This window comes from Lepisosteus platostomus, chromosome 7 (assembly GCF_059453375.1).
Source record: "Lepisosteus platostomus isolate fLepPlt1 chromosome 7, fLepPlt1.hap1, whole genome shotgun sequence".
Classification (NCBI taxonomy): domain Eukaryota; kingdom Metazoa; phylum Chordata; class Actinopteri; order Semionotiformes; family Lepisosteidae; genus Lepisosteus; species Lepisosteus platostomus.
Genome location: NC_142617.1, coordinates 19,228,336 through 19,242,218, shown reverse-complemented (window position 1 = coordinate 19,242,218; position 13,883 = coordinate 19,228,336). Strand labels below are relative to the sequence as shown.

The 13,883-nt window shown below is 37.5% G+C and overlaps 1 long non-coding RNA gene across 1 annotated transcript; it reads right to left on the bottom strand.

Annotated features, from left to right (window-relative positions):
- Positions 1 to 902: 902 nt before the first annotated feature.
- Positions 903 to 9,314, bottom strand: LOC148658421 (uncharacterized). Its single transcript, XR_015940070.1, has 2 exons — positions 9,013 to 9,314; positions 903 to 3,195 (listed from the first exon to the last, which is right to left on the bottom strand). It is a non-coding gene; the product is annotated as an uncharacterized LOC148658421 (long non-coding RNA).
- Positions 9,315 to 13,883: the final 4,569 nt, after the last annotated feature.

Here is a 13,883-nt window from a genome sequence, read left to right as displayed (position 1 = left end):
TTCAGTCTTATCAAGGCAAAAACTGCAATAATCAGTTACCCTCTAACTCAAAAGACAGAAATGTTCAATTGGCATCATGTTACTATTGAACCACCTTTGAGCATATAGATTGTTTTAATGTACATGTTGAGCTGTAGTTATTCTGGTGTTGTCTTACTTCTTCCTGGAATTTCACATGCTATAGTCACTGCAGTCGGAGAATGATTATTTAGATGGATTTCATGGATGTGTCTTCCATAGGCTGGTGTGATGACCTACTGTCTTTCAGAACACTCCTGGTTTCTATGGGCAAAATAAACAGACTATGTTCAATCATGCCCATACTGTAGCAACCAGATCATTACTCCAGGTAGGTGTCTTTCACCATTGTTATGTTATTTCAATTCCTATTGTTTCAAATGGCTACTTACATTGATTCTTTATCAACACATTAGTGCAATTTTAACTAATTTTAACTTCAAATACCAAAATACACTAGTCCTGTTGGTCTTGAGATGAAAACTATGTTAATGCTAAGGACAAATATTACTCAAACAATCAATAAATCTATCACTTAAAATGTAAATAACACATTTCTGCCTGATGAGTAAGTTATATAAAAATTAAGACTTAATGCGAATTCATTGTGTGTTAGTATAATAAGTATGTAGCTGGTTTAAAGGAAATGTCTTAAGTGTATGTTTGCAGAGCATAGCTAAGCATCTCTGAAAGGGATTTAATATTGTTGCAGATGTTTGATTTTAGAAATAAACAGTAGCAAGGATTCTGAAGCACTGAAGAGATTAACCTGTCAGGAGCCCAATCAAAATAGTGCATAGATGAATAAGGTTATTTTGGTAATGAAATCCAGTATCTTATTTTTAGTAATATATCAAATTATGATAAAAAACACATATGCAGTCTGTCATCAAGGAAGTGTTATTAATAAGTGATGAATCTAAGTTCTGCAACTATAAAAAATTACAGTATCCTTTCATTACTCATCAGCTTTAAAAATGTTGAAATGTTGGGATGAAAGGAGAAGCACAGGTGTGCACAAAAAGCCAACACATGAATCTTCATTAGGAAAGTTTAAGGGTTTCTCTAACAAAAGAATCAACTTCATTAGTACCTTTATTTTGATATCACTGCAAGTAAAATTAATTCAAAACATTCTTCACAACTCAGTACAGCTATCCAGATTTAGAACTTCTAATTATTATTAAATATGGATTATGAGGGTCATAATTCAGTTTTATTCAAATCAGACAGATATCCCAGTCTCTGCATCTACTATTTAGTGTGGAAAGAGTGTAAGAGTTAGTGAAGAGATGCAGTTTTAAATACAGCAGTTTTCTAAAACCCATTTCCACGATGGCTGATCATAAGGATGGATATAAATACCTACTCATATATTATGTTTACAAGCAGCATAGCCTTTGGCTCATTATTTCAGTAAACACTTTTAAGATGATAGAAATGCCTGGCATAAGTTGCATTCAGTTACACAATATGCTTTTTAGATCATGTGTAAAATAATTTATTAGCTAGTGGGCATGAGGTATCAGAGATGCACATATTGAATTCATTGTGGTGAACATGATGGATGGAATTATAATCCTGCAATATCAGAGGGTGTTTTTGTAAGGTTTCATTTGCAATTCAGTGTTTTACACAGAAGATGGCACCCATTCACTGTCAAATTGTAAATTCGTCAGTGGCCATGAATTGGTACAGGAAAAAAAATCTGATTCTGTTGTTTTTCTAAATCTTATATTCCAAACAATATTAATACATTTTTGGGGGGATATAATAAAGAGGAACCTTTAGTAACTTAAATTTAATTCACACAGCAAACACATTTTAGAAAATCACTTTTTTTCCGCTACATTCTGAGCAAATATCGTAAATTGTCTCCACCCTAGATTAGGTCTGTAAGAAAAAACAACCTAAACAAAGTTTTAGATTTCCTTTGTAATACAAGACTTGAGACTTGAATGTTATGGTTATCAGGTTCGAGTTTTCATGTATCCACAGCACCTGAATGATGAGATATTGGTTTTGTGGTGTATTATTGTATGGGTGATTCTAGTCTGCAGTTAACTTCAGTTCTTAAAAAAACATTAATGTTCAGTGTAAAATACATGTATAACCAAGGGTGTTCACCTTCAGTGCTGGTGGAACATAGCGGTTGATTCCACATTCTTGTTCGTAAATACTGTAACTATCTACTTAGTTTTAACACTATTGTTATTTAACTGCCACCTTTATCAAACATGACTCACTCTGAGAACAGGTCCTGAATTATATAGATTTAAAGCTGAAGTTTATGGTATACAGTGGCTTAACATCCTTTATCCTAAGGAGAGCTGTGGCGAGTTTGTCCTGGTAGACAAGGGCAGGACTGTCACGGATGTCAGAAGGGACGAACCGTGGAATGGCAGGAGAGCGAAAAGACCCTATGTGTAGCGGCGACACGGGGGTTAGCCCAGGCTCAGCTGTTCAGGGAATGCAACCTATGCCCTCAGGTAGCGGACGTGGGGCGATCTGGTGCTAGGCGGGTTTCAGGACATCTGAACGTCAATGGTGAGTGAAGGCAGACTGAAAGACCCGGAAATATACAGCCCCAGAGAGAGAGAAACACCGGAAGGACAGCAATGAGAGACAGGACAGAGAAGGAGCGCCCTCTGGCTGCAGAAGGCGTGACAAGGACTCCACCATGTAGGGGAAGCCAGTCGATAGTGGTGTAACAAAGCATTTTTCAGGACCCTATACAGACGGCAGAATCCGGAGGGGAGTGAAACAAACACCGGGAAAGAGGACTAGGATCGGGGTTGGAAGAAGAACACGGGGGCGTGTCGATGGTGCGCTGGTGCTCAGGGGGGCATGATCCAAGGCAAACAAGTCCAAAGGGAGTCCGTAGAGTAATCCTGAGTAGGCAAGGGTCCATAGCCCGGTAATCCATCCAAGACAGAGACGTGACAGAACTTAAAAGCTGGAGCAGGATCAGGCAAAGGGTTGGGGGAATGAAAAGGGGTAACAGGACCAGGCGCTCCAAGCCCCAAACCCGGATGGTCAGGACGCCATTGCGAAGCCTATGCCGTCGAGTCACTCCTGGACTTGCTGGTAGGCGGGCTTCTGGGCATCCATATTCCAAAGTTGAGCCTGGAATGGTGGAAGTGTCTGGCTTTTGTAGAGAGGGGCTAGAACAGGAGGCTGGTGCAAAAAAAACAAGACAAGCAAGAAAGAGCCAGAGCATTCTTAAGAGCAGGGGCTCACAATCGTGACAAGTGGAGCACATACAATACACGCAGAGACCATTTAGTCACTCCAATTAACACAGCTAGAGTGTCTTCAGAAGGTAGGAGGAGACCAGAGCACCCAGAGTAAATCCAGATGAATGTAAAAACTCCACACAAAGACCCATCCATCTGGAATCAAGAACTGTGGGGTAGCTGTGCAAACCACTATGTCAATGCGCTGCCTAATGGTACAACAAACAAAAGGATTTCATTATCATACATTAAGATATAAAGCAGGCTACTTAAAGTTAAACAGAGCAGCTCTAGTTATTACTCTACAATTAAAGCAAGTGCACTATTTTGTTTAAAAACATCCAATGTAAGGAAATATATTTAAATATCTGGTGTAAATTGGTGCTGAACATTGGCTATCGCAGCTTTCTAAATTTTCTTTGCAGTGCTTGCTTGGTCCAAGATTTGTTTTATTGTGGGTCTATTCTCAAATGCTTTGTATTCAGTAATTCAATAATGCTGCAGTTGTCCCTACAAATAAGACTGCATCAAAAATGCCTGCTGTGGTGTACATATTTTAGTCAAGGAGTTTGTTACAGTGCCCTGAATTCAGGAAAGGTTTAATGTAATTCCTCTATTATCAACCCTTTTAAAAAAGGAACACCATATGAATGAAATTGATAATGCATTAAGTCACAGCACACATGGTCTAATTTATGGATGCTCTGCATGACTAAGTCATTCTTTATTAACGTTATGGTTCATATACATTTCTAGATCTATATCTATATGTAATTTAATGGTAAGTGATGATTATGGGCGCATGCGTCATTCGTTTCAATGTACATGGTGTGTTTTTGTTTTTTCCAACTGTCCAGGTTCTGTCATGTTTCCAGCTCTCAGTACTTTAGTTTTTCCTGATCCTACCTGTTATGTCAGCACATGTAAGGTATAAGGTTTGTAGTTGCGACAAAGTTGTGTTAATGTTTTGATATTTCATGACAGCATGAGTAAATCTTGAGCTCACAGCCATTTTGTCAGGCAGTTCTGTGACATGGTGAATAAAGGATAGACATGTGTCCACTACCATCTCTGCCATCTCATACCATCACTATGCAAATCAATGAGTCCAGCATATCCCCTGCCTCTATCATTTAGCCACACCCTTTTAGTTTATTTTCGTTTGTTGCATTCTGGGACTTGGTCATGCCCAATTACATTGTACTCGCAATGAAATGCAACAATTTCTAACAGTATCTTAAAGCACATGGCCTTGAACATTTTAATATGCATCTTGGCTTGCAAATGGCCTTATTAAAGTTTTATGAAATTCTACTATTTCTTTTCCTCTTTATTAACAATTCTATTTGACACAGGCATTATTATCTTATGTGGCAGGATTTTACAAATTAGTTAAATATAAAGAAGTAACAGTGGCTGAATATAGATCACTTGACTGGAGGAAAATCACAGCTCTTCTTTTCCCTTTTCCTATTGATAACTGACATTGCATTCTCCCTTGTATTTAATAAATAACAACAAAATCAGCAAGCAGAGTTTATTCATGGCCTCTCAAACCATATTAACTATGAAAGCTAAGCATCACTACTAAAAATGAGCCATAACTCTTGCGTCTTAAATATCAACTTCAGCAATGATTTTAACTTGTACTTGCATGTTTACCATACTATCTACCTGTATTAATTATAAAGCTATCTCTAATACAGGTCAAGCCTGCAAGAATTAAGCTACATGAATTATAGCTACGTATAATGTAATTATTGTTTATGTTGTTTTAGCTTCTTAAACATCTATATCTCCATTAGTGAATTCTATTTCGCCTGTTTCACAGTTATGATTGTTTACCTTAATCATCTGACATTTTCTGCACTTTGTGTGGGACATAAGGTGAATTGCAATTGCCTCTAATAAATTGTCTCGAATCTTCAGAATACCAATAAACCAACAACATCCAGAGAGGCATTAATAATACATGAGACTCAACACTTCAGATGACTCCTTAAGTGGTGTATGAAACCATGGTTTCCCCAAACTGAAGAAAACCAAGAAAGGTCAGTTCTGGTTTGAGTACATGCAGCAATCAGTGGCTGTTTTCAATTACACATTTTGATGGTGTCCGAAGTTTTAGAGAGATTTGAGCCAGAAACACATCCAAAATGCAACGCTGGACTCTCTTCCTAAAGTTTCACAAGTCAAATGTCCTGATGGGAGTATATAGATGTATGCCTGCTGTCAAAACCAACCATCTTTTGATTTGTTGGTTTACCTTTTACCTGTTAATTATTGTTATGAATTCATCTTAACATTAATTTCATCATGTATGACTTATCTGTTCTTTGACATTTTTTCATCATTGATGATATCAAATCATTGTTGTGTTCAATATTTAAAAAATCTCATTATTTTTATATAGGCATTTTTATGCAGATGGTTTTATGTGAAAGATATAGTATAGGAATCAAAAGGTATTGCCACATCTTAGAAAGAGCTTGAATTAAATGTAAACATTTGTCTTTGACTACGTATCTCATTACTAAGGAGGGGATTGAAAGATAACTACACACACCACAATCTCAATTTGTATGTTAATAACAAAAAGGGCTCCAGCACTATGTTTTTTTTTCCTTTTTCCAAGGGCTTTTAAGCTGAAATATATAATAAAAACTGAATGTAATTATGGCAACGGGAAAACATGTTTATGTAACAAACAATGCACTAGGCTTAGCAATTTCCTTTTGTTTAGTGTCGAACCAAGAGAGGCAGTAGTAGCAAGGAACAAAATTAACTTTTCCCATAAAACCAAAACTCAAATTTATATACATTTTAAAAGACCCTTTATAGTCATTGACACATACCTTTTACTGAATTACAGAACCAGACCACCAGGACTGAGCAATTGCCCCTTAACAGTTTTCTTTGATGATTATTTTTTTTCAAGAAAGCCTATTGTATCGACTGGAATCTATGCAGGCCAAGTATCTATGCAGGCCAAGTATCTCACACTCATTACGTTCAGTTGAACAGGCCGTTTCATCTCCCTCACCATTAATCTCTATCAATATTTCCATCTGAGAATGCTGCTTTATGGTTTGGATTTCATTATGAGTGGAGGCGGAGGAGTCTTGATATGAAATGGGACCCAAATTGCCCGTAGTCTTCAAGAAAAACAGTTGGGTAGATCCTTTCATCTCAGAGTCTTTAATCTCTTCCATTTGTGAACGGGGATATCTAAATTAGAGTCACAGGGCAAAAGGACACCTCATTTTTCATTATTTCTTGTTTATTCACTGGAATGCTTGAAGCCGAGTGCTCTAAAAAAAAACCTCTGGGGTAGGTTAAGCCAAATTCCTTTAACTGTAGCATTTTAAAAATGCTACAAAGGATAGGATGTTGGAATATGAAGCAAGTTTTAAGTTTGCTTTTTGATGCAAATGTTTAACTTATGCTGTAGTCATGGATGTTTAACGAGATATGTGTAAAATGTGATATGTGTCTGGAACAGTTTATTAGGTGATGCTATTGAAGTAATGGCAGGTTGAGATTCTGGGATGAATAAACTGATAATAAACAAGCAAACACATAATCAAGAGGCTCCAAATAGGTTGTCAGTTGGAATATTTCTTAGATTTTAATTAGTCTTTTTAGGTTGAGATTGCATTAGTTAACTCACAGTGCTCTGCCCACTTAATTCCTCCATCAAGGAGTCCCTGGACCCCTTGCAGTTCGCCTACCAACACAACAGATCAGTTGATGATGCTGTCTCCCTAGCTCTACATACAGCCTTGGAACACCTGGACACTAAGAATTCATATGTGAGAATGCTGTTTGTGGACTACAGTTCAGCATTCAATTCCATTATACCCAGTCAACTGGTGACAAAGCTCAGGGGATTAGATCTGTGCAACTCTGTCTGCAACTGGCTGCTGGACTTTCTAATCGAGAGACCACAGGTGTTGCGGATAGGCAATAGAACTTCAACACCACTCACCCTGAGCACTGGAACCCCAAAGGCTGCTGTCTGAGTCCAAGGTTGTACTCCCTGTTCACTCACGACTTCACAGCAAGACACAGCACCAACCGCATCATTAAGTTTGCGGATGACACCACTATAATAGGACTGATCAGTGATGATGACGAGTCCACTTACAGGGATGAAGTCACATCTCTAAAGATCTAACCTGGACTGTGAACACTGACTCTATCATGAAGAAGGCTCAGCAGCGCCTTTATTTCTTGAGGTGCCTCAAGCGATGGGGGATGCCAGTACCTGTGTTGGTGAACTTCTACTGCTGCACCATCGAGAGCATCCTCAACGGGATCACCGTGTGGTACGGCAACACCTCTTCTCGAGAAAGAAAGGCACTGCAGAGAATGGTCAATATGGCCCAGAAGATCAGCTGTAGTCTCACCGAGATTAAACAGCTCTATGTGGACCGCTGCCATTGTAGAATTCTGGCAATCACAGAGGACAGTCACCACCCCAGGCATGAGCTCTTCATCCCACTGCCCTCAGGCAACAGGCAAGAGATAGAAGAGCATACGGACACTTACCACTAGATTCTTCAATAGCTTCTATCCACAAGCAGTGCGATTGGCGAACACATTTAGCCATGCCCCTCGGACCACACCTGCACCATCTACCTCATTATGATTTCTTATTTATTGCACATCTCCAGTCATTGTTTACACATCTGTATTGTTTACATTCAAACTGTTTACTTGTACATTGTCTACTGTTTGTTTGTCCAGACAGTGCATTTGTCTCGATGCACTGTCTGCACTTTGTGTGGGAGAGACTTTCTGTAAGTAAGAATTCCATTGTACCAGTACATGTACCGGTTACATATGGCAATAAAGTTCACGTTCAAGTATTCCCCAAACTGTCCTTTTTAGAGCTGGTCAAGTTCACTGCTGCCATAGGTTGTGGTTCCTTACAGGCTTCTGGAACATGGGGCCTTCAGAAAGCTCAAAACTACAGAGCAATGAAGTTGTTTCTTGCACAAACTAACAATTACTGGATAATACAAACAAACCCTGTTATCAGCTTCTTTTGGCCCTGTAATCTATTTAGTTTTGTCTTTGAGTCCACCTTTTCAATACCGCCTAGCAGCTGTAGAAAACCTTCTATACTGCTGAACACTTCCACACAGTGTTCACTACACCATAGATTATACAGCAATTTTCAATGCCTTTGGCCTAGTAATTTTCACCTTCACCTTTGTGACTGTGTTGTGTCCCCATTTTCAGCAATTGTGAGAAATCTTATCTCAAAGAGACATTATCTCTCCAAATGTATCGTTCCCTGACAGACCTTATCACTATCATTATGATAAAGAAATTGATATAATTCCTGCATACCAACAGGTATTTTTTTTTACTTTTGCACTTGCCTTTATCCTTATTGGTGACTCAGAAATACCTTTTACTTTGAGGCAAAAATATATGATAGAAAAAGTTGCTCATGTGTGCAATTAGTTGTGGTGTCAATCTGAAGTACAAGGGGTGCCATGTGTGTGAGGATGAGGTGGCGTCTGATTAGATGGTTCTTTGTAGGCAATTGTAACCCTTTTTCACCCACTTTACTTGCAGCTATATATCTGTTTAACCTTTCTGTCAACAGGCGGTTGCTACTGGGTTCATTGTCAGAAACTGATGTTTCTCATCATGTCCAAAAATGCAAACTTCCCCTCTCCATTTCTACTCATCATTTTTAATAATTCACACTCCTCCAAAAAAGAAAATTCTTGCATACACTTACTGTATATAGCGCTTTTCTGGTCAGCAATTTCAGATTTGCACTTCTTCAAACAAAGAGAAGAAAAACTTTTCTCACATGGAATATGGAAGAAATAACAATCGAGAGCAACTGGAAAAACAAGAGAAAAAAATCATAAAGAAATTAGAAAGAAATCTCACTTTCCAAACCAAATCTGCACACATAAGTCTGAAACTCTGTTCTGCTTTAAAGTTTGTAGTGATTTTGGGACAATCAGACTAGGAGATCTCTCAACTGTAAAACTGTGTGGACAAATCTAAATATTTATTTCTCTTCCATTGCATTGCATAGCTTTATATAACCCGAATTATGCCTCTGAATGTACATTTTCCAATTTTCTGTATTTCTTTTCTGCTGTGGTACACAGGGAGGAGGGGAATTTTCACTATTTTCTTGACAGCTCAGGCTCACAATGATGTTTTAATATGTTTCACTCTCCGCACAGATCAATATGTTATGGGTTTTGAAGGTTGATGTAGATCCTGTGAATTCAATATTCCTTGTTTTAGTTCAATAGGGATTGTTAAAATAGAATTTAATTTGAGGACTGTTATGGTAAAATTGTCAATGCAATAGTCAAACAACATTTAAAGTATTGGGTATTGGGTAAAATCTACCTTTTGGTCACAAGGTAAAAAATTAAATATTGATGCTCTTGGATCAGTCCAGAGAGGAGCAACCAAATATGTTCCATGGCTAAGAATGTCCTTTTCTGACAGCTTAAAATAATCTTTTTTGTATTGAACAGAGAAGACTATTAGGGGACATCAAAAGCACTGGAAAAAGTCTGCAGAATGAACAGTGAAACACAAACCAGAGGGCACAAGTGGAAAGTTCTTTACACAGATGGGGTGTGGGAGTATGGAACAAGCTATCTATCCATCCATGTTGTTGAAGCTGATATCCTGGCTTCACAGATGTAACCCATTTTACATGTCTTGGAAAAAAAAGAAATGTATTTCTTGGGATTTTATGCTTTATACAGTATGTAAGCCTCAATTCCCTGCTTAACTAATTTTAACTTTCTGCTTCTCAAAACGATGTGAAATACTTAAATGTACTAAAAGTGAAATTCTTAAACAAAAAGAAATGCTGGTTGTAATTTCTTAGTTTGTGGGTGGCATCAACACAAGAATCAATTTCTTTTCTGAAATATCACCTCTTATACTGTACTTGCGTGGATGAATTTCACATTTAATGTAGTTTATTTCCAGGAAGGACAGAGGTGAAAGTCATTCTTCTTTTGTTTCTTCCTATGATTTATACAAGATCTTACTTCAGGACATAGTGGCTCAAGATGCTGTGCATATTTTTACTTTGTATATGTACCTGTATGTATTTTACAGTATCTACCCAGGAAGTTACAAATATCTATTGTGTAATATATTTACAGTATTTGCATACTCGTATTTCTTCTTTCTTTAAACATTTTGTATTTCCTGGCATTTGTGCAGGCTCCTTGTTTGAGTATTTACCACTTACAATTTTTTCTTGGCTACTGTGATAAAATCTGGCACTTCCTATGAGCTACAGTAGGAACATGATTGTCTTGTGTAGAATGTGCCTGGGTAAAATGTTGGAAAATGAAATGGGGTGTTGCCTGGGAGAGAAAATCTTTATATTACTGAGAGCAGCAGGGGGATTGAGAGGGACAGAACTCGGCAAATAGCAAAGGTAACAGATGTTCAGAAAGAGATAACAGGCTGGATGTGAGAAGTGGACTTTATGGTACCTACAGAGAGAGTGTATATAGACAAGCCACAGTAAGCAGCAGTATTAAGCACAGTGCAGGGCACAGATAGATGGATCAGCAACAGCAGAAGTACAGGTGTTCCAATGTTGCCTAGCAACTGAGATTGTTTCAGAATGGGCTTGTCTTAGTTTAGGTGGTTCTTTGAAAAATATATGGTTAAATATTCACATTATGAACCTTGATTTCTGTAGTTTTTTGCAGTGATACTATCTCTTACTAGCTAACTACAGTATAAGTTCCTATTTTAACTTACTTCCGGCATTTACTTTCTTTCACAAGAAACTGTTGCTTTATGTTGACCTCCTATTTGAAAGTAGCATCTTGACTCATACGAACTTCATAAGCATCATCTCATAGAATGTGATTTCAAAATGATTTTTGATAACTTTAGACTGCTACTCCATTCATATGATGTACATTATAAATAGTAGTTTCTTGCAGTTAAACTCTTTTTTACGGGTGGAGAAGTGAGAAATTCCTAGAATTAAAGTCTGGGGGAGAGAGCTTATATAACACATTACATAATTTTTGAAAGCCCTGGAAAGAAAAAAAAATAAACCAAGAAATTACATAACAGCTAATACTGGAAAACATCCTAAAACTGGAAAACAACAATGAAGAACATCCTAATACTAGAAACCAGCAATGCAATCACAGAACGAATACTACTGTATGTATAGTTGCCAATGAGCCACAAAAAGACACAAACCGTGACACACTTTTTCCAATCACTAACACAGTATTTGCTCAATATTTACGAGCAAAGTTCAAACCATTACATTTCAATGTGAAAATAATATTTGTCATGTAATTGAATGATAATATTCTATATTTCCCTTTGGTGTCTTGAATCATATTCTAGCACTTGATACCTCCACATATATTCAAATCGGGATCAGCAATTAATAAGGAATCTTAACAGTTAAAAGGTTTTACTCTAGGATAGTGTAGTCACGCAAAGTCACAAAGGGAATCAGTTGAATTATTTAAACCATAATCTAATAGAAACCACATATTTGTCTAGGTTCGCTAGATGAGCACAATTCAAATGCTGGCAATGATGGGCTCAATGGGTGTTGAACTTTTTTTCAAGGCTGAAGCGAATAAAAGCGCAATAAGCCTTCAATGCTGCGTGACTTCAAAGAAGACATCTTAGTTTCACATTCTAACAAGGTCAGAGCTGTCACAAGATGAAAAGGCAAGAGAGTAATGTAGAAAGTTGCTGGAAATACCATTTTTCAAATCCTTTTAAAAGAGCTAAGGAGACTGCAGGATTTTACACTGTGGAGCCAATTTCTGAGTCCACTGTAACTTTGAACAGCGGGAGACAAGTGGATGAACAATTTTTGCAGACAGTTTAAAACTAGCTAGTTGCTCCCAAAAGAAATGTAAATTTAAAGTGGTCTTCACCCACGAACTGACAAAATCAATATCCTCTCTTTCTTTGCTATGACTGTACTTGTGATTTCTGTCTTTTAAGCCCAAGCACAACAGGACACATGTACTGCACAGAAAAGTGGAATTTTGCTTCTCTAGAGAATCATCCTTTCATCCACTCTCAATAACACCTTACTCCAATATAGTGTCATGGTGAGGTGGAGCTTAAACTGGCCCACAATGGGCACAAGGCATCCCTGGGTGGGATGTGTGTCCATAGCAAGGCAACCACATTCACCAAATTGTATACAGTGCCGAGAAAAAGTGCCTGATTTCCTTTATTATTGCATATTTACCACACTGGATGTTTTCAGATCTTTAGACAAAATCTAGTATTCGATAAAGGTAACCTGAGTGAACAAATAACCCTTTTTTATTATTAATTCCCCAGTGTGAAAAATTAATTGCCCCCTTACACTTAATAACTGGTTGTGCCACCTTTAGCTGCAATAACTGCAACCCAATGCTTCCTATAATTCTTTCACATCACTGTGGAGGCATTTAAGCCCACTCTTCCTCGCAGAACTGCTTTCATTCAGAAACATTGGTAGGTCTTCGAGCATAAACTACTCATTTCAGGTCCTGTCACAGCATCTCTATTGGGTTTAGGTCTGGACTTTGACTAGGCCACTCCAAAACATTCATTTTACTTCTTTTCAGCCATTCTGATGTGGGCTTGCTATTGTGTTTTGGATCATTATCTTGCTGCATGATCCAACTACGCTTCAGCTTCAGCTCATGGGTGGATGACCGGACAATCTACTTTAGAATTTCCTGATACAGAGCAGAATTTATGGTTCCTTCAATTTACTACTGTTCCAAGTGTTCTCCATTTTGAGATTATGGCTCTCACTGTGGTTCAGTGGAGTCCCAGACCCTTTCCACATTGATAGATATCAATAACTTTCTTCAGATCTCTTTAGGAATGTCCTTTGATCGTGGCATAATGTACTTGTTGAATCTGTGTGCTCGTATCTTGACTCTGATGGTAAGGGTAAAGAAAAGTGAGGTTTATATTGAGCAGGGCTGGCTGTAATGAAGCTGACTGTATTCAACCAGCTGACTCTAAATTATCCCTTTAATTGGGTTGATTACTTTTTCACACAGTGCCAGCTGGTGTTGGATACCTTTGTTCATTAAATAAATGAAATAAGCAAAAAAAAAAATGTTATTTGTTCACTCAGGTTCCCTTTATCTAATATCAGATTTTGGTTGAAAACATTCAGTGTAAAAAATCTGCAATAATAGAGGAAATCAGAAATCAGGGCAAATACTTTTTCACTGTATATTATACATTCATGCAAAGTGACATGCATTAAAAACAAATTTAACTTGTGCAGTATTGTATCACTGAGTCAGCAATATATTTCTACTATAACATTACATTGTGGCAGTAATGCTGTCCTTAACTCAACGGAAGAAGGGTTTGGCATCGCATTATACATCATAAGTGGATAGTATTTGCTTGAGCCATGGTGAATAGTTTTGAGTACTACTGCTACAAACATATTATTATAATTAATTAATAATATAAATAATTACATTTAAATAATTTGTTCATCCAAATTATCTGAAACAATCCTGTAAACTCAATACAGTGCCCTAATGGAGAGTGTGATCATCAAAAAGAACTGCAGTAATTAAACTAACTAAATTAAATAAC